This window comes from Rattus norvegicus, chromosome 8, assembly GCF_036323735.1.
Source record: "Rattus norvegicus strain BN/NHsdMcwi chromosome 8, GRCr8, whole genome shotgun sequence".
NCBI lineage: Eukaryota > Metazoa > Chordata > Mammalia > Rodentia > Muridae > Rattus > Rattus norvegicus.
Window position 1 is genome coordinate 30,116,058 of NC_086026.1, and position 19,189 is coordinate 30,135,246.

The window sequence follows — 19,189 nt, forward strand, 5'->3', positions numbered from 1 at the left end:
CTAAACAACCATAACATACACGCAGAAGACCTAGTTTGGACCCCTACAGGCCCCGTGATTGTCTCTACAATCCCTGTGAGGCCCTATGAGCCCAGCATAGTTAATTCTGTGCGCCATGTTCACCTGATATCTTTCTATATATGGAACCTACAATTCTTCCTCTTCACTGGGGTTCCTTGAGCCTCACCTAATGTTTGATTGTTGGTCTCTGCATCGGTTCCCATCAGCTGCTGGAAAAAGCCTCTCTAATGACAGTTGGGCTAGGCACCAATCTATGAGTATAGCAGACTCATTTAATTAACTTAAAAAATTAGTTGTTTAATGGGACTCATTTAATCAACTTAAAAAATTAGTTGTTTTTCTCATTTATTTTGGCCAGTCGAGGTTGGTTCTTTCCTAGTTCTCTCGGTTCTCCAGCCTCTGGTTCCTGGCTATCCAGGCAATGTTGGTCGTGGCCTCCCTTTTTTGGCATGGGTCTCAAGTTATTCATTGGTTAACAACTCCCACAAGCTCTGAGTCACAATTGCCCCAGGATACCTTGTAGGCAGAACAGGTTGTAGATTGAGGATTTTGTGACTGAATTAGGGTCCCAGTCCCATGACAGAAAGCCTTGACTGATTACATAGAATGGCTGGTTCGGACTCCAAATTCTCCACCACTAGGAGTCTTCACTAGGGTCACCTTCAAGGGCTCCAGGAAGTGCCCAGTGCCCTAATTTTCATATCACATTCCCAATGCCCTCTCAATCCCAGTGTTCTATCCTCGTGCTCTCTCCGTCCATCCTCCCCTCCCCAACCTGATTCCTCCTGTTCCCATTCCCACCCACCCCAAGTCCACCTGAAAAATCTATTCTATCTCCTTTCCCAGGGAGATCCATGTGTCCTCCCTAGGGTCCTCCTTGTTACTTCACCTCTCGGGGTCTGTGGATTGTAGCAAGGTTATTCTTAACAGCTATTATCCTCTTGTAAGTGAGCACATGTTTGTCTTCCTGGGTCTGGGTTACCTCACTCAGGATGATTTTTTTTTCTAGTTCCATCCATTTGCCTGAAAATTTGATGATGTCAGTTTTTTTTAAAGTTGAATGATACTTCATTGCGGTGCTTGCTTTTTATAACGTCTCACTGCAGTGTTTACTAACTACAGTAGTGAACTTGAGCTTTGTCAAACTCTTGCAGTTGTACTCCATGAGGATTATTCATCATGACTTCTAGAAGCATCTTGGCTTGATCAAAAAAAAATGTTCAACCTATGTAGAACTCCCCCACCCCCAGTCCTGTCACTTTAAGGAATCTTTCAAAAATTCATTCCGGACTACAGAATCAACTTTAGTTTTTAAAAGATTTAAAAATATTCAAACTGAAAAACACTCTATGACTTTCTCCTTTTCTCAGACCTTCTTTGAGGGGGTCCTCTTGAATCTACATTGCATTTTTCTCCCCTAGTCCTATTTTTGATTTGGGGAAATTCAGAGCGAGGAGAAACGCATGGATACCATTTCCATGGTGTCAAAGTAGATGAACTGTTAATTTCTATATGGCCATAGAGATTTCAAAGTATGGGAGATTTTAGAACCCTTGAGAAGAACCTGAGCTTAGCATGTAAGTTCTCTCCGCCAGGAAACCCCAACTCAGCATCTAATGAAATCCTTCTCTCGGCTTGATAGAACATGTAAGGAAACCTTGGGAAGGGCAACTTTCTGAATTCCCACTGCACAGCCTAGAATATTCTGAAAGAATAACTTAGACTTAGCATTACACAATCTCACTATGACCGAGAAAACCAGTCTATTTGATATTTGCCAAACAATGAACAAACTAGCTAGCTAGCTAGCTAACTACTTGTAAGAGAAGGGGTGGAAAGCACCTTGGCAAACATGGTCAAGTGGCCCTCCTCTCTCCTGCAATGCCAAAGCAGCTATCTGAGAAACAGTAGTTGCCTCATGCTCTCTTTGATAGCAATATGACAGATCCTGGGATTTTCCTTAGGGGTCCAAAGTGAACAGTAATGAATCTTTTGTCCTGAAATAGGAGGTGGAATATGAGGGATCTGGGCCAATTTGGAACACTTATTAATAATAGCAGTAAAGTAAAATTCAAACTGTCTTGAAAGCACCACAGGGGGAAAGTTATACACTAACAGCCTAGCTTCACTTTACACAAGAGATACCTTCTTATGCAAATGGCTTCACCTGGGAAATACCAAGCTTATTGCCCTCATATTGTATACCTTTAGATTTTCCCAGTGGACACAGAGGAAATTATGGCTTAACATGTTTGTCTCAATGCCCACACCTGTTTTACGGTATGTCACGTAAGACTTTTCTTCACATCTTTGGGAAGCCACAATCTTCACTTAATACATGTTCTTACTGTAACCATCCACTGACCATCAGCTACTGAGAAGTGTGTAGGCATTTAAGAGGTGGGGGGCTTATGGACATAAGCCACTGGGACATATCTCAAAGGGGATTGCGAGCGCCCTGCATGCTCCTTGTCTCTCTGACCTAATTTAGTAGCGGACTCTCCAATGATGTGCTTCTGCCACACTTGACAGAAGCTCAGCTTGATGGAGACACTCCCCTTTGAATATGAATCTCTATATGTCAGTAAGCTGTGTCAGTTTTTCATTATCATGACACGATGTGGACCAACACATTCAGTGCATTGGGGAGTAAGGCTGGTATGGCTGGGATGTGTGACTGCTTTTCTTTCTGGAGGAGAGGTAGCTTGTTGCAGTAGCCGAGGGATGCATTTCAGAGGTATCTCTTCTTAGCTGTCCTTCCCCAGTTCTTCCCCTTCTCTCTGTCTCTCCATGTTTCTGTCTTTGCTGCCTTGAGTTGGTTCCTCCCGACATCCAAGGTCATCTTCCAAGCTCCAGAATCATCATTAGACTTTGAAGGACCTTCAATTCCTCCTTCAATTCCTGTTAGAGACACTTAACATAAATATCTGTTAAAAGGAAGTTCTAGAAGCTTCCGGAGAATAATGAATTATACCACATGCTGTGATACCTTTGTAGAAATGGAATGCCTATCACAGTGGTGGAAAATCCTTTGCACGTGATACCCAGTTGCTGCTCGTAAATAAGTTTAAACACAATTTGCTCCTCCACACACACAGTACATTGGTATGTCGCCATGTTGGAATTAGTTTGTTCAGTGGTGCTTTTGCTCATGTTACAGAAAGAGAAGCTTCTGGGAAGTATTTTGCTCAGTCATTGAAGCAGATATTCAAGAACTTAGGATTAAATTAATATACTTTTGTCTTTTGTTAAAGTAAACCAAAAACCAAAACAAAACAAACAAAACATAAAAAGAGGTCCGGTTTCCATAGCTTTAGTTTTTTTCCTAGACGTTCAGTTTTATAGAAACAGAATGGAAACAAGGGTTGAAATAAAGTACAAGTCCGTACAGTGTTTTTTCTTCCTTGTTTTCAATGGATTTTATGTTAAATTAAATGAGTATGTGGATCTGAGTTTTGGAATAGCAGAGCTTAGAGACAAAGAACAAAAGCAGACGAATATCCTCATCCTGTGCCCTCCTCCCTAAGTGGTCCATCCCCTCTTCTGCATCCCTCCCCATGACGTGGTAGCCCTTGCATGTTGCTCTTTTCTGACCCATCTGTTTTAGTTGTCGCCTGACAACTTTAGTAGCCGTAGATGCAGGTCTTTTAGCTTCCCTTACTGGCACTCCTATCTTGATATCTCACATTCTGACATGAGCTCTACTAATACCAATCCTGAGTATTTCCGAGTTTGTCAAAGCTTTTACTGTTCACTCACACTCTTATACAGAAGTGGCAGGGGTCGCTGGTATTTATGCTGTAAGCATTCTTAGGAAGTGACTTGTATATTGCTAATGTAAACTGCCAAGGGAAGACAATGTCTCCCAGCAGGAGGCTCTGACCTCTGGTTTGCACTTGATTATTTCCTAGGTATAGAAAAATCCAGCACAATGAAGAATGCAAAAATATAGCAACTGGTCAGCAACAATTGAGAAGTTCCATCTAAGTAAACAGAAAATAAATGTACGGGCTCCATATAAATTATATGTGTACAATTATGTAAGTGTTGTTTATAGTAAGCTTTGGAATAGTTTCCTCCTCCATCATAACAAACAGGGCTGCCTCAAGACATTTTGCCAAGGAAATTGTAAATCTTAACTTGACCTTTTAATTGGGTGGTTTATAATTTTTATAATAGTGGTCTGAATTGCTTCCTCAGATTTTTAAGTATGTTTTTATATTTGTTTGGAGTCACAGCTGTGGGTGTGGAAGTAACTGGTTTAGATTTAAAAGGCTGAAATTCACCTAAGCACAGGGGCAAGCACACAGGAGTAAGACCGCCTCACTCCTCCATCCAGCGCAGGCAAATGGTCCCCTGGGGAGTTTGGAGGAAGGCTAAAGGGATGAAACTAGGGACCCCTAAGTCTTTTCCTTACTAAATGGGAGTTGGGACAAGACTGAGGCTCAGGGTACTGAGGCAAAACTATGATTTTTATTGGACAATATATGTGGTTGGAAGCCATAGGTTCTCCAGTGGGCTATTTCTTCCTTGTGGGTCAAATTAATATAAAGGAGTCATTAGAGGGTTATGGGGACTTAATTTCTCATTTTCTTCTTCGGTCCAAACGGAAGCAAACAGCTGACGTGGCACTGCTGTTGAGTTTAGCACAGCCTTCTTCATTTACAGCTAACGTCTAAAGAAGGCATCCTGGCTGAAGAATTCCGGAGAAGAGTTATCAGGGTCTCTGGGGCCATCTGACTGACTGCAAGAATGCGAAGGGAGCAAAATGAAAATGACCACTGTGTTTATTTATAAAAGTACGTGGTTGGCCTTTCTCAGCTAGAGTTGACGACAGATGTGCTCTTAGTCAAAAGCACAAACTCTAGAGGCCTCTGCGCCATCTGCTCTTTCTCACTCTCAAACTCACTTCGTTCTTTACCCCATCCAATGCGTGTCCTCTCTCTCTCTCTCTCTCTCAATAAATACCCTAAAATATGAGTGTAAACGACGAATGCGGATTCCTGATAGTTTTACTGGCTCTGACTGCCCATATCTGGTTGACGCTGTGGGTGGCTGTTGACTGCCCTCACTAACTCCTCTTGCCTTGTAGCTCAAGTGGCATTATGGTCGGCTAAGTGAACTTCCTGATGTAAGTGGTGAAGTACACTGTTTCCCAGGGACTTTCGAGTTCACTTCCGTGACCCAAATGTGCTGCTCTAGTTTGGTCTGTTTGGAGTGGTTGTGAGGCCCAGTTTATGGCAGTAGACCTCAAGAACGTAGAAGTCAAAGCACTTAAGCCAGTGATTGTGAAAATGTGGTCTCTGGGCCCCTAGGTGTCCCTAGACCATTCCGGGACACTTTATGGGGCTAATGTTTTCTTTTTACAATGAATGCTAACACATTCTTGTATTGGTCTTTTTCACTGTGCTCAGTTTGCTTGGATGGTGAAGAGAGTGTTAGAATGTTAACATGGATCAGACAATGGTAATCACATGCATCATTAGTCACCACGGATTAGTCACCTGCTGTGTCTTCACAGTAGTAAAAGAGTAAGAAAGAAAAATAGCTTCCTTGGTGAAACCGAAAGCTATTAGAGTTTATTACTATTACCCTTTACCATTTATTCCTTTGACAGAGAATGTTTGCCAGGAAGATCTACTGTGTTGATATACAGTAGATTTCTACAGAAAAAAAGTTCCTGGTTTTAATATGAGTTATAAAAGTATCCAATTACTATTTTCATCGAATTCCATTTTTCTTTTTTTACTTGAAAGAATGAATAGACAGAAAACTTAGGATTCTATAGACGTGGGTATTTGTCAGAGAGATATTTTGTCAAAACTGAAAAATGTTGTTGCATATTATTTTAGAGTCAACAAGTGGCAATATTTGGTTGTTAGAGATAAAACTTGAACTTTTACCTGAAAATTAGAATTCCGGAAAAATTTTGTATGCTACTATTCAACAACCTTTTAGTGCGAAAAGGCTTTTTGACTATAAGCAATACATTTTCTGAACTAAATGTAATTTATTTTGACATTTAACAGTGGATATATCAAAGTTTGGTGTATTTCTTTATATCAGTGCTTTCCAAATGACCCAGAAAAGATAGAATGCCCATTTAAAGTATAAGACAGGCAATAATACATTTTGATGTAATAGAGAATAGTTTATTGGTATGGCCTTTCATTTTATGTTTTAACTGACTCGTAAGAGTGATAAAGTTTGGCATTGTATTTGAGAAGAGTACTCACAATTATACAGAATGGTTACTAAAATTCTCTTCTATTTTCATACTCCATGGCTATGTCAGATTATACTTTCTTTATAGGCCATGCAGTAAACCACAGAGTGTGATGATTGTAGGACAGAAGTCAGTAAGAGACTGTGAAAGATGCCAGCCTTATCATTAAGGTTTTATAGAAAGCAGGGATGTTTTTCGTTAAATGGATTATTTGCGCTAACATGTGGTAAGTTTTCGTTACTTTGAAAGGAATGTTCTTATGATATTGGAGATTCACCTTCTAATACAGTACTGCAATAAAAGGGCATAACCAATGTCAGAATTTTTTTTATACATTCAGCAATTTGCAGTGTGTAAAAATAGCTGGAGATCAAACAGTTTGAAAACCACTGTTTGTCACATATGATGACATAATTTAAGAATCTAGATCTAATTTAACTATAAATCTCTGTCTCTGTCTCTCTATCTCTGTCTCTCTGCCTCTCTCTGTCTCTGTCTCTGTCTCTGTCTCTGTCTCTCTCTCTCTCTGATTTACTCAACCTTTCCACTTTCCTTTGGTTCCCATGTCTGTTAGAAAGGGTCAGGAGATTTGGACATCGTGTTCTTGTCAGGAGGCATGCACCTTGGGCCCCACTCTGGATGTGGAAGAGGGCTGCAAAGCTCATGTCTTTGTGTCTGACTAGGTCCATGCGGTGATAGCCAGGCTCAGGAGGTAGCAATTAACCTCAATTATTAGGCTGGGTCTTACCTCAATTACTGGGGAGGCCTTTCACAGTTTATTGGAGTTCATCAGAAAGATGAGGCCTTTCTTAGTGGCTTGGAGTTCACCACTAAGGATTTTATTCCTGCAGTGAAGTATCAAATGGGCAGTAAAATGTCAATCACGTGTGAAAAGTGCCTGCTGGGATCCAACTAAGGAACACAGAAAACCATACACTGTGCTACATCCTGGGATATGGTGGTGAGTGAGAGGCCTCACCTTGACGAAATTATTTGTGTTTTAAGAGCCAGATTAGAAGGTCGTAAGTAACATATTTAATGCCTGATGGAGAAGCTGCTTCAAACCTCTCACTTTAAGAAGAAAGTAATTTGAACTTGAGCGTCAATGGGCAAGTGGCTAGACAGAGACATGGGTGTGAAATCCCTGTTGGTGTTTTCCCTGCGTCTTTAAACACCACACAGCACAGGAGGCGAGGTCTGTCCCCATGGTGGTGTCCTTGTGGGACCCCACACCTCTCACCTGGTAGCACTGTTCCTTCAACTCCTTTGACCTGCTCAGCCCAGTCAGAGCTCACTGTGGCCATGAGGCAGCCCACACACTTGGAAGGGCTCAGGATAAGAAGCCATCCCTCAACCATAGCTTCTGCCTTCCCACCCACTGAGAACTCTACAAGAGAGCTTCCTATTTACAACTCGTCACTTTTACAGGCCCTCCCAGAGGCAGGGATTCCAGACAACGTTGCTAGACTGAAAAGCAGAAGGTGAAATCTTGCTGCATATCCTGACAAACGCCCCTTTAAAGGCGTGGAAACCGCATAGCCCACATAATCCGCCCTGGGGAATTTGTGCACAGCGCTGTTTCCAGAGGGTGTGGGAGGTAGAGTTTTCATACTACAGTATTTATAAATGTTTGAAAAATGTCAGGCCTAGGGTTGGGCAACCTGGTTTGCACAGTTGCTAAAGACGGTATTGAAGCGTAAGAACGTTTTTTTTTTTTTCTTTGTAGTAATTACACAAGAAATTCTGAAAATAATCAAAATAATCCTAAATAAATAAAAAATAATCAGACTCCTCATCTAACTTTGAATTGACATTGCCCTTCAGATAAGCAGACAAACAGTAGAAATGAACATCACTGAGTCATTTTTGGAGTGTGTATAATAATTTTTCATTGAACATACCACATAATGTAATATGATATAATATTCTATTTGTAGCTGAAAAGAAAAAAAAACAAAGAATGGCAGGGATTTCTTAATTAGTTGGTTGCTCTATATAAAAACTATTTATTCATTTGTTTGCTTTTGAAGCAGTGTGTGTCCCTCGACACCAGGCTGTTCTGAGACTCACAGTGGTTCTATCTGAGCTCCCTGAATCCTGGAATTACAAGCATAAACCCCTTTCCAAGGACTTTAGAGGCAAAATCCTCACAATGTATCCCTCAAAGAAGAAAGACCCTGTAAGTGTATTAGACATAGTCAACCATTTTGACACTGTTATCTACAAAGTTCATGATCAAGAATTGTATCGTTGAGCTTAAAAATATGCAAACCCTCATAATATTCTATTTCAGTTTATGATTGTTATGTGGGCTGGATTCATAGTTATCTATGATTGAATAGGGCCAATGGACCTCAAATTGGATGCTGTAAATCTATGGACAGACTTAAAAAAATTAAAGTGGGTCAGAAGTTGCCCGGATATGGTCTGGTTCGTCCTATAATTCTCTGAATTGGCAATCTATCTGCATAAAGGATAGAACGAGTCCTGTAATAAAAGCACACATTTCACTGTTGAAAGCCCAGCCCTTTCAATTTCTTTATATAGGCATTTTATATCAGAGAGCCCTTCGCCTTTTACGCCCTTCACCTGTCAACGCTGTATGCCCCAGATTACTCACGCCAACTGAGTCCATACTGTAGATAGAAAGAGCTCCTGGTATCTTTGAAAGAATGAGGAACACGTTGGCATACGTTGGTAAGGAACTGTCATTGTCTGCCATCCCCTGGGAAGTCCTTTAGGTGGAAGTATGGACAGCCGTGCTGGGGAAGGACAAATAGCCAGAAGGGTCTCCGTCATCTTTTTCGTCCCACCTTCTCAGACAGACGGGGGCTGCTGCGTCTCTCAGCGCTGGCCCATAACATATATTTGAAAGGAAAAGCTAATACAGTGGCTTACTATGCCCTCCATGCTGCCTCACACGGCTCTAGAGAACAGCAGCCTATTTGTTGCATGGGTAGGGGGAGCCTGTCAGCGTGTGTTATTTTTCTATAGCGAGATGAAATGATTGTTCCCACCCCCCAAAACAAACCCCTCCTTGGGAAAACAAACACTTGTAAGTTTATTTTAGAAAACTTGTGCAAAACTTACATAAATATATTGTGACGGCAGCTGTCATACTGCATCTATTAGGAAAGTGCTTTGAAATCCTATGCAAATGCACCGGTGATGTATACACTACTGTACACCCTAAAGACTGCCCCCTGTGTTCTTGGTGCCAAGGAAAACACGAACATGCTCCAACTTGTTTGGAGAAAAAGTCACTGCCGCCCTGTACCTTTCTTAGCCTTGTTCTCTCTGCCAGTGAAACACGCTTTAACACACGAAACCCAATGAAAACCAGTGGAATGAGGAGGCCAAGAGTTCATTTCTCAAGAACATTTGTGCTTATAAATTTCCTAACAGCTGTATGAGGAGAACAGTGTCATTTAGATATAAAATAAACAAGTCTCATGTTAAAATGGATTTCCTGAGTAAACCCAGCAACCAACACAGTCATCAGTTGGTGGTCAGATCACGGCTAGTTCTGATTGGTTGAGATATATTTGAACTAAAGAAGGGCCAATATAACTGACCAATATTTGGGATATGGACACTAGCTGTTTTTCTCTGAGATAGCGTCCATGGGCGTCCAAGAGAAGCCTCTTGGATCTTGAATGAGAGCCTCTCTTACAGGTATAAGGAGAAGTATATGACAAGTTATCCTGCATCAGCTTAGTGAGCCGGTAGCTGGAGGCTCTCCTGTGGTGTCTATCGTGTCTCCAGCTCTGGGCTCTTGGCTAGGTTTTCAGTACCAGGCGTGGTGTCTCAATGTTATTCTTAATGTTCAAATAGTATATTGCATTTTTATATAGGTAGCTCTTTGATGAAAGCTGTTCATGAACTCTGGGTGAAACTCCAAGGCAAAAGTTGCCACCTCACTCCTAAATGTTGACCAGGTAGAAGGTAGTATGAGCATTATGTGAGGACGTCAGTGAGTGATGCTTTTATTTGTGTTTCTGGGTTAAGAGCCGTTTCTGGTGTTCCAGAGCAGGGCGCAATCTACAGATATTCTGATTGGAGTTCCTTGTATTCACACCCTTCTCTTTCCCATGTTTCCAGGCAGCCCGTGTCTCTGAAATCCTAAGTGGAGGAATGTCTACTATGCAAATTACTCTGTCAGTAATACAAGAGATGCCATGGTGGGGACACTCTTACTGTGTCAGTAGTAAAGTATGCCATCACGGGGAAACTTAGGCCATCACAGGAGGACCCAGCTCAAAAATCAGTGTTTCATAGACTGCAGCAATCTGGATGAGCCCTAGAATATCTGTTTTGTAAGTTATAGACTTTTTAAAAATCCAGAATTGTCATTGACACTGTGTCATTTTCTAAAGTAAGGTAGTTACTGTATTTCTCAGGTAAACTTTTCCACCACCTTGCTTAATAAAGCTAAGAGTTCAACCTGTCCATGCCCAGGCTTCTAATCTCTCTAGGAGAGATCTTTGGAGATGGGCAAGCAACTTATTGATTGTGGACTAGCTGGTCACTCTGACCCCAAGGCCAGACAGGCAACTGTCTACAACCTGTGGCCTCATTGTGATAGCTGCCTACTTGGATGTCAGCATTCTGACTAAGAGTGGCAGGAGGCATCTGGACTTAGAAGTATCACTTCCCATCATGCCCTAAGTTGGTTACCAAGTCATAATCACATAGCTTATGGGAGACATTTGAAACTGAAACCCTAACATTGGCTTGATATTATCCTAGGAAGAACTCAACCTTTATAACACGCTGCTCTTCAGAGGCCAATGCCTTGTGGCTATGAGCTGCTATGTACTGCCTCACGCTGAACACTACTGATATCTCATTGTACGATGATGGACAGTTTTCGTAGGATATCCAAGCTATGGTAAAGCTCCTGCACTAGGAGCTTCCAGTGTCTACATTCTGTTTCTTTTACTGGTTGGCATTACTACCATTTTCTCCAGGCCATTTCCCTGGCACAGCCATAACTTCTGCATACTGCCACTGTCTCCCACATGCCTCGGGAGATAAGACGGTCTGAGGCCTAGGGGGAAGTGGCAAGGGCCAATGCCATTTTGCTTTTGATTCATGCTATTTCATTACAGGGACCCTGTATCTGTAGGGTTTGCATTGCATGAGTCTTAGTGACACCACTCTAGGAGATGCTCCTAGGAGATGCTGTGGGAGATGTTCCTTGGAGATGCTGTGGGAGATGCTGTTCTCAGCATTCTTTGTATTGTAGCATCCACCCCACTATTGACTTAGGATGTTGAGGATGACAGATGCGCTCCACAGGTGATTTCTTCAGACATCAAGCTCAGTGAAGTGTTTTTATCTCATCCAAACTCAGAGTAGGTTTTCCCTCACTAGACTTTTCAAAGTTGTCAAAGAACTCGCTTTGGATCAGGCTGGGACCTGCCCATCTGGGTTCAACAGACTGTGCACTTCCTTTCCTTTTCATTATATCTGGCCTCAATTAGGATCACCCTGAACACCTGCCAAGAATTGACTACAGCCTGATTGTCTTCAAAACACAAAATTAAAATTAGTAGAGAAGACCAATAGCCAGAGTGTCACCAGTCTGAATTAATAATGCAAGAAATATCTAGTTTCTCTGGACTGTTGGAGTCCAGGTGTTATAAAGTCATTGCTCCAGAAAAATACGTGGGTACAATTACCTCTTTCTATGTTACCAGAATTTGTTGAATAGAATCAAATTCCCAAGGGGTAGTGGGTAGTGGTTTTAATGGCATTAATTTGCAATATTATAGCAATATCATATATGTACTATATATTTATCTATCTCTCTATATCTGTTATTGTTACTCTTGTTGTTACATACTTTGGTAATCTGGCCAAAGTGAACGAAAGGGTGCTTTTTGATTTTTTTCAATCTTAATTATTAATATTAGCTTTCATATCACAGTGCACAGAAAATTCATCTCTCTGCAATTATGTGTGAGTCACAGAGTAAATTCAAATTAAAGAGACTACAGAGTTAAAGGGGCTTCAGAAGTGGGCAGACAGAGATGCAGGGAACGAGCGTGTGCACTGGTAAGATAATGAACTCAAACAGCTCAGGGGAAGCCGTCCTGTTCAGGCTGGAGGCGAGTCGGCATGGAAAGAGGGGATGTCCTCAGCTGCACAGCCTGATCCAGAGCAAGAGGGGCAGGTACACGTCCAGGGGTGAGCAGCTAGATAGACAGACAGCAGTCAAGTCAAGTGATTTCTTAGGCCCGGATTCTCTGATAAGAGTTTAATTGCCTTTCAGTAATTTACTTACAGTCGAGATGTAATCTTATTTTTCAGTGGTATCTGCCAGAATACTGCACCTAGGAAACCTTCAATGACTTCTAAGTATAATTTATCAAAAGTGTGTGTGTGTGTGTGTGTGTGTGACAGTTCGCCCACTAGACACATTTTAGTTAAGAGTAATTCATTGCAGTACAACCAATAATTTTATAACATTAAGAAACTTCACTAGAGCTCCAGTATCTTTGAATTATTTTCAGCCGTAATTGACAACTCAATGAGTAGATATTTACCCAAACCTGGAATACTTCTGTTGTAAGTATGGTCTCACTGTGCAGCTAGCCCCTGTGGAAGATAGAAGAAACAGTGTCCTTCTGTCCTCCTTGAATTCTCAACCCCATTTTTGACAAACTGTGGTCACATGAATAACTGCCCGAAATATTCAGCAGTAATTAACTAGTTTAGGTGGTCATTAGGGCTTTAGGGAATCCATTCATCAGTGGTAAATGGTGTGCGTTTTGGCTATCTGGTATATTTAGACCCCTCTGACCTGTCAGAGGTGCGCAAAAGACTTTCCTCTTGGCACATGGGCGGTCTTGTTAAGTGCAGAGAGGGTAGCAGGGAGAAGCTGTAAGGCATGTTTGTGCTGCGCAGTGGTGTTCTGTCCTTCCTTTTAGGGATGGCTGTAATTCACAGAAGGTATGACTTCTGAATGTTTGTTCTCTTCATTTCCCTGGAAGCAGGCCAGACTGTGAGGAGAGCATTTGATGTGTCAGTGGTGGGTTTGTGACAGCTTTGACTACTAATACGATGATGAAAGGCTGAACTTTGATAAAAACAAATGAAAAGATAAGGTAAACGGGTCATAGTCTTTCATTTGTTTCTCTCTCTCTCTCTCTCTCTCTCTCTCTCTCTCTCTCTCTCTCTCTCTCTCTCTCCAGGTGGTAGTTAAAAAATCTTCTACCAGGGTGATCTGAATGGTCTCTTCAGTGATTTTGATTGTTTATGTAGTGATGGGGAGAGAAAAGGAAGAGAGACAAAGAGGGAGGGAGGGAGGGAGGGAGGGAGGGAGGGAGAGAGAGAGAGAGAGAGAGAGAGAGAGAGAGGCAGACATGCTTTCTGGCATAGAGGACAGACTCTCAGTCCCACCCATGTGCTCAGTGTTATCTTCTTTGGGACAGAGCACTTACTTTTTGGCTGACCCTTGTCACCTGCTTCTGTGGAACCAACAAGCCAGGGCTAAACAAGATGTTTGAGTCTCTACAACATTCCTCCTCCCTAGGGTATTTAGTTTGACATATCATCTGACTTTGGTCCCAGGACCACTTCTAAAACAGAGAAGGGGATCAAACATGAGTATCCACAATCACTTGGGCTTTCCTCAAAGGATACACTAGACATATTCATAATTTCTGTGTCTTTCGGAATAGAAAGTATAAACATAGGATAGAGCAAAAAAATCTGAATTTTCCTCTTTAAAGCAAAAAGATAAAATAAAATCACAGAACAAAAAAAAACCTAAACTGTTACCATTCAGCTAGTTAACAGGGAAAGTTCTAAGATCAAGCACTTGAAGGGGAAGAAGAGACATATATTTAACAATTTTGGAGCAGTATCCGTGGGAAATAAGATTAGTTGAACATTGGGCATTCATATTGCTCACTTTGTAGTTAACCTGATACCTATTTCAGCAAAGTGTCCCTCCCTGCTCTGCCTCTCTGCATTTGAAGTCCAATACCACCTCCATTGTGTCTGGGGTGCTTACTTCTGCTGCTGTTGATAGATAGAGTTTAGTAGGCACAGGCCCCACAGCACACACTGTGCGATCCTTTCACTGAGATCAGAGCACACAGTTGACTAGACATTTCGAGACAATCTGGGAGTATGATGAACAAACTCTTTAAGAGTTATATGAGAACACTGATGTCACTTCAGAGCTTTTGACATGGCCAGAGAGTGAGTGACACAAACTTAACAGTGTAGTGAAAGCCTCGACTTGAGTTAGTGCTAGCTAGCAGGGCTAGCTGCAATGGTATCACAAAGAAAACCATGGGTGTCAAGAAGGCAACAAGGATATCCTACTGTGGAAAAGTTACTCTTGATGATATCTGTGAAAAAGTGGCCTGCTTGGAATAGTAGGGAGAGAGGAATAAGGTGAGGAAGTCAAATGCTTTCCTTAAGTTTAACGTTCTAGCAGGGTGATGTACAAATATAGAAGAGGACCTGGATTTATTCAGGTCGCAAACCTTACAATAGGATTGACTTGCAAGTCTTGACTAGTGCTAAATACTGAAAACTGAAGCTTCTCAGTGATGAGGAAACTTAAAAGAATAACTTAGAATGATTTGGTGACATTAGTCCTGAAATATCTCATCTGGGCCTGCCCAGAGAAATTAAATACCATTTCTCTAAAAATAGTTGTGGTAGGCATTTTTTTTAAACACCAAGATGCCCATGTCTCAACCCCAACACAGTGAATATGGCCATGAAATCGTGAAAGGAGCTGAGTGGATGTCCTAAGTTAAGAATCTGACTGGGAGGGTTGGCTTGGATTGCTTTGCTTTGCCTCCAGGTTGGTTATTTTTCCTGTTTCTGTCATGAACATATGGACAAAGTCCCATTAATGGAGAACAGGTTTATTTGGGGTCACAGTTTGAGTGTTAGCCCATCACTGTGGGAAAGTTGGGATTCAGGAACTTCAAGCTACTGGTGACAGTCAGGAGGTCTGAAAGTGATCAATGCCAGTATCCTCCCAGAACGCCCAGCCCAGGTGTTATTCATGTTTAGGGTGAGTCCCACCGGAACTATCCTGATCAAGAAAACCTTTTACATTCACAACCAGGGTTTTTTTTTTCTTTTTTTTATATTTTATATATTTTTTTTATTAACTTGAGTATTTCTTATATACATTTCGAGTGTTATTCCCTTTCCCGGTATCCGGGCAAACATCCCCCTCCCCCCTCCCCTTCCTTATGGGTGTTCCCCTCCCAACCCTCCCCCCATTGCCGCCCTCCCCCCAACAGTCTAGTTCACTGGGGGTTCAGTCTTAGCAGGACCCAGGGCTTCCCCTTCCACTGGTGCTCTTACTAGGATATTCATTGCTACCTATGAGGTCAGAGTCCAGGGTCAGTCCATGTATAGTCTTTAGGTAGTGGCTTAGTCCCTGGAAGCTCTGGTTGCTTAGCATTGTTGTACTTTTGGGGTCTCGAGCCCCTTCAAGCTCTTCCAGTTCTTTCTCTGATTCCTTCAACGGGGGTCCTATTCTCAGTTCAGTGGTTTGCTGCTGGCATTTGCCTCTGTGTTTGCTGTATTCTGGCTGTGTCTCTCAGGAGCGATCTACATCCGGCTCCTGTCGGTCTGCACTTCTTTGCTTCATCCATCTTGTCTAATTGGGTGGCTGTATATGTATGGGCCACATGTGGTGCAGGCTCTGAATGGGTGTTCCTTCAGTCTCTGTTTTAATCTTTGCCTCTCTCTTCCCTGCCAAGGGTATTCTTGTTCCCCTTTTAAAGAAGGAGTGAAGCATTCACATTTTGATCATCTGTCTTGAGTTTCATTTGTTCTAGGCATCTAGGGTAATTCAAGCATTTGGGCTAATAGCCACTTATCAATGAGTGCATACCATGTATGTCTTTCTGTGATTGGGTTAGCTCACTCAGGATGATATTTTCCAGTTCCAACCATTTGCCTACGAATTTCATAAACTCGTTGTTTTTGATAGCTGAGTAATATTCCATTGTGTAGATGTACCACATTTTCTGTATCCATTCCTCTGTTGAAGGGCATTTGGGTTCTTTCCAGCTTCTGGCTATTATAAATAAGGCTGCAATGAACATAGTGGAGCACGTGTCTTTTTTATATGTTGGGGCATCTTTTGGGTATATGCCCAAGAGAGGTATAGCTGGATCCTCAGGCAGTTCAATGTCCAATTTTCTGAACAACCAGGTTTTTTTATGTTTATTATGAATCTCATGAAGTTGGCAATGGAGATTGACCATCTTAGCTTCTTATAAAGGTCCGTAATGAAGGAACGTAGGGTCAGAGTTGGAATGGAATGATGGAGAGAGGGCCAGCCCTGACAAATTTAAAGATAATACAGTAATGGTTTTGAGTATGGTTGAAAGGGCTATGAGCCAAGGAAATGGTGCCAGCTCCAGGAGCTGCAAAAGACAAAGGAAACTTTCTCCCCCAGAGCCTTAAAAACTAATACATCCTTCACGTTAGCTGTGTGAACCTGATTCCTGGCCTCTCACCTTCAAAGTTGTAAGCTAACACATAGGTGCATTTTAAGTCACTGGGTCTGTGTGGTGATTTGTTAGAGAAGCAATAGGAAGCTAAAACAATATTATAAATAGTATTTGTATAATACTTAGAAGCACGCATGTGAAATATAGGTTTTAACTCAGGTTGGTTCTATATGCAGAGTATTAGCATGTGACTTTTTGAATCTCAGTGAACACAGAAGCAGCTTTGGTGAGCGTCAGTCTAGCAGGCTTCCCTTGGGAGTTGTTATTGCTGAAGGATTTTAGGTAACAAATAGGTATGTTGGTGAAGTTTCACTGACATACCCTTGACTATCTGTGTAAAATCAAAGTTGGATTTTATTTTATCATTTGTCAATGAAAACTCCCATGTAGGTGTGACACAAAGGCAAAAGATTCCAAGCCTGAAGAAAAGGTAGGAAGAAAGCTACAGACCTCAGCACAGATTCCTTAGTGAGACACGGCTCTACAAAGTCCTCATCATGCTCATCCCCACACCTCTCATGTCCTCTGACATCTTCCTTCCCAAGTGTGGAAGTAACGGGCCTGGTTCTTCTCTCAGAGCATACTACTCTACCTGCCAGAAAGCTTTGCCCTCTAGAACACACATCCTAAGCAAATGTTAGAGGCTATGACATATGCTCACACATGTAAGTGCGTGTTAGTGACATATTATGCACGAACCAGTGCCTCATGCTGCAGCTTCAATTCTTGTGAGGAATCCATGACCCTGTTTGTGAGGATATACTGATCTAGCTCGGGTGTTCTCATCCAGGAGTGATTTCAAGCCCCTAGGAAGTGCCCGGTGATGCCTGGAGGCACTATTGGTTGTCACAGGCAGGGGCACTGCAGAGTGCCAGCTATAATAGAGGACATCCCCATAGCAAGGAGTTACCTCACCTCCAGTGTCAATAGGTCAAATTTTGAGATACTGTTATCCACTGAGTAAGTCTGGCAAATACACAAAGCTATACTACAGTGGCAACCACGCACACATATCCTGCTGCAGTGTGCATGTATTCTCATACCATGTAAGGGGGTTTCATTCAATAGTGGGGGCTTGATGATAGTTGTCCTTGAGAGTTTATCAGTCATGTAGCAAGCCACCTTAACTCAAAGTCACTCTATTGGGGTTGCACGATAACAGGATTACTCAATGATGCCCAGTGATACATTCCTTGGGTTATGTCAGTCTTATTAAGTGTCCTATGATTGTGTGTGTGCTTTTTCTGGGGACAGTGAGTACGCTGACTGGCATGTTTCATCTGAGAACTGCTTGGCTACTACACTGGAAAGTTCACCAGAGGAATGAGCTGTATCTTCCAAGATCATTAGTTTTACTTGCATGAAGTGTTGGTGATCTTGCTTTAGATGCCGGTATGGGAGGGAGTTACCTCTAGTCACCGAGACAGCACTATTGGGTGAAGTATTTAGTGCAGGATGGAGACAAGTAGAGTAGCCTGTCCCTTTGCCAAGTGCCCTACCAGAATGCCCAGGCTGAAATCAGCGCAAGACAGAACCGTCAAGAGTACAGGAAACCTAGAATGACTTGGGGGTTAGGAGGAAGACAGCACTCTTAGTGTCTGGGACATAATTGTAGCTTTAATAAAGTATAAGTGTCTGGGCATCACAGTAGCATTTTGAAAGTGAACCCTTCAGTTTTCTTTTCCCAGGAGTGGCAAGGGTGGTTCTCACCCACATCCTAGATAAGAAGGCCATGTTGCAAGGGTAAGCCATTAAAGGTCTTCAGATAGGAGATGGTGCATCCTCATGAGTAGATCCAAAACAAAGGCTTTGATAAAAAAGGAAGAGGAAGATATAGGCATCAATACAGTAGGCACGGAGATAGATGGTGAACACTATCAGTCTCCTCCAGGAAGAAGAAGTTGGAACCCTCAAATTCCATATCTGTACACTAGTCACATCCTGGTTCAGATATAAAAGAGCAAAGTGGGGGAGGGCCAGAAAAATAGTGGAAAAAACCCTGGAATTAAATAAAGTGTGTACATGATTTGGATTTTTATCCAAGTAACAAAATGTAGGTTAAACATTTCTGTAGTTTCTAACAGACACAAAGATATGACCAGGGATATATAAGAAATGGCTCAAGGCAGAAGAAGCCCTGACCATTTATTAGTTCATTGGACTATGTAATCCCCAGCTGAGAAATTGGGTTGCAGCTTTTAGAATCCGGTGGAAATAACTTAATTTGTATGTTAGAGTGGAACTCACATTTCGTCTTTGTCTCACAGTTTGTTGGGGGCAAGTTTCCCCAAGTTCATTAAGTTTAATTGCTCTGTTTCTACTGTAGGGTAATGGCAGCTTACTGACATGGCTTTGTTAATGTGATAATAGTACTGGTCATGGAGCCTTGCACTACCCTGACTTGTCACCAAGGCCTATTGTGTGTGTGTGTGTGTGG

The 19,189-nt window shown here is 42.0% G+C and overlaps 1 protein-coding gene and 1 long non-coding RNA gene across 9 annotated transcripts in view; one reads left to right on the forward strand and one right to left on the reverse strand.

Moving 5' to 3' along the window:
* Bmper (BMP-binding endothelial regulator) overlaps positions 1-19,189 on the forward strand; it is a 245,153-nt gene that overhangs the window by 108,009 nt on the left and 117,955 nt on the right. The window lies entirely within an intron of this gene.
* The window catches only part of LOC134480002 (uncharacterized), a 30,513-nt gene that overhangs the window by 5,303 nt on the left and 6,021 nt on the right, over positions 1-19,189 (reverse strand). For 2 of the 4 annotated variants that reach the window (XR_010054093.1, XR_010054092.1), the window contains exon 4: positions 18,350-18,559. The exons of the other annotated variants lie outside the window; for them this stretch is intronic. This is a non-coding gene — a long non-coding RNA (uncharacterized LOC134480002). Of the gene's footprint in view, positions 1-18,349; positions 18,560-19,189 lie in introns of those variants that run through there. 4 annotated transcript variants of the gene reach the window in all.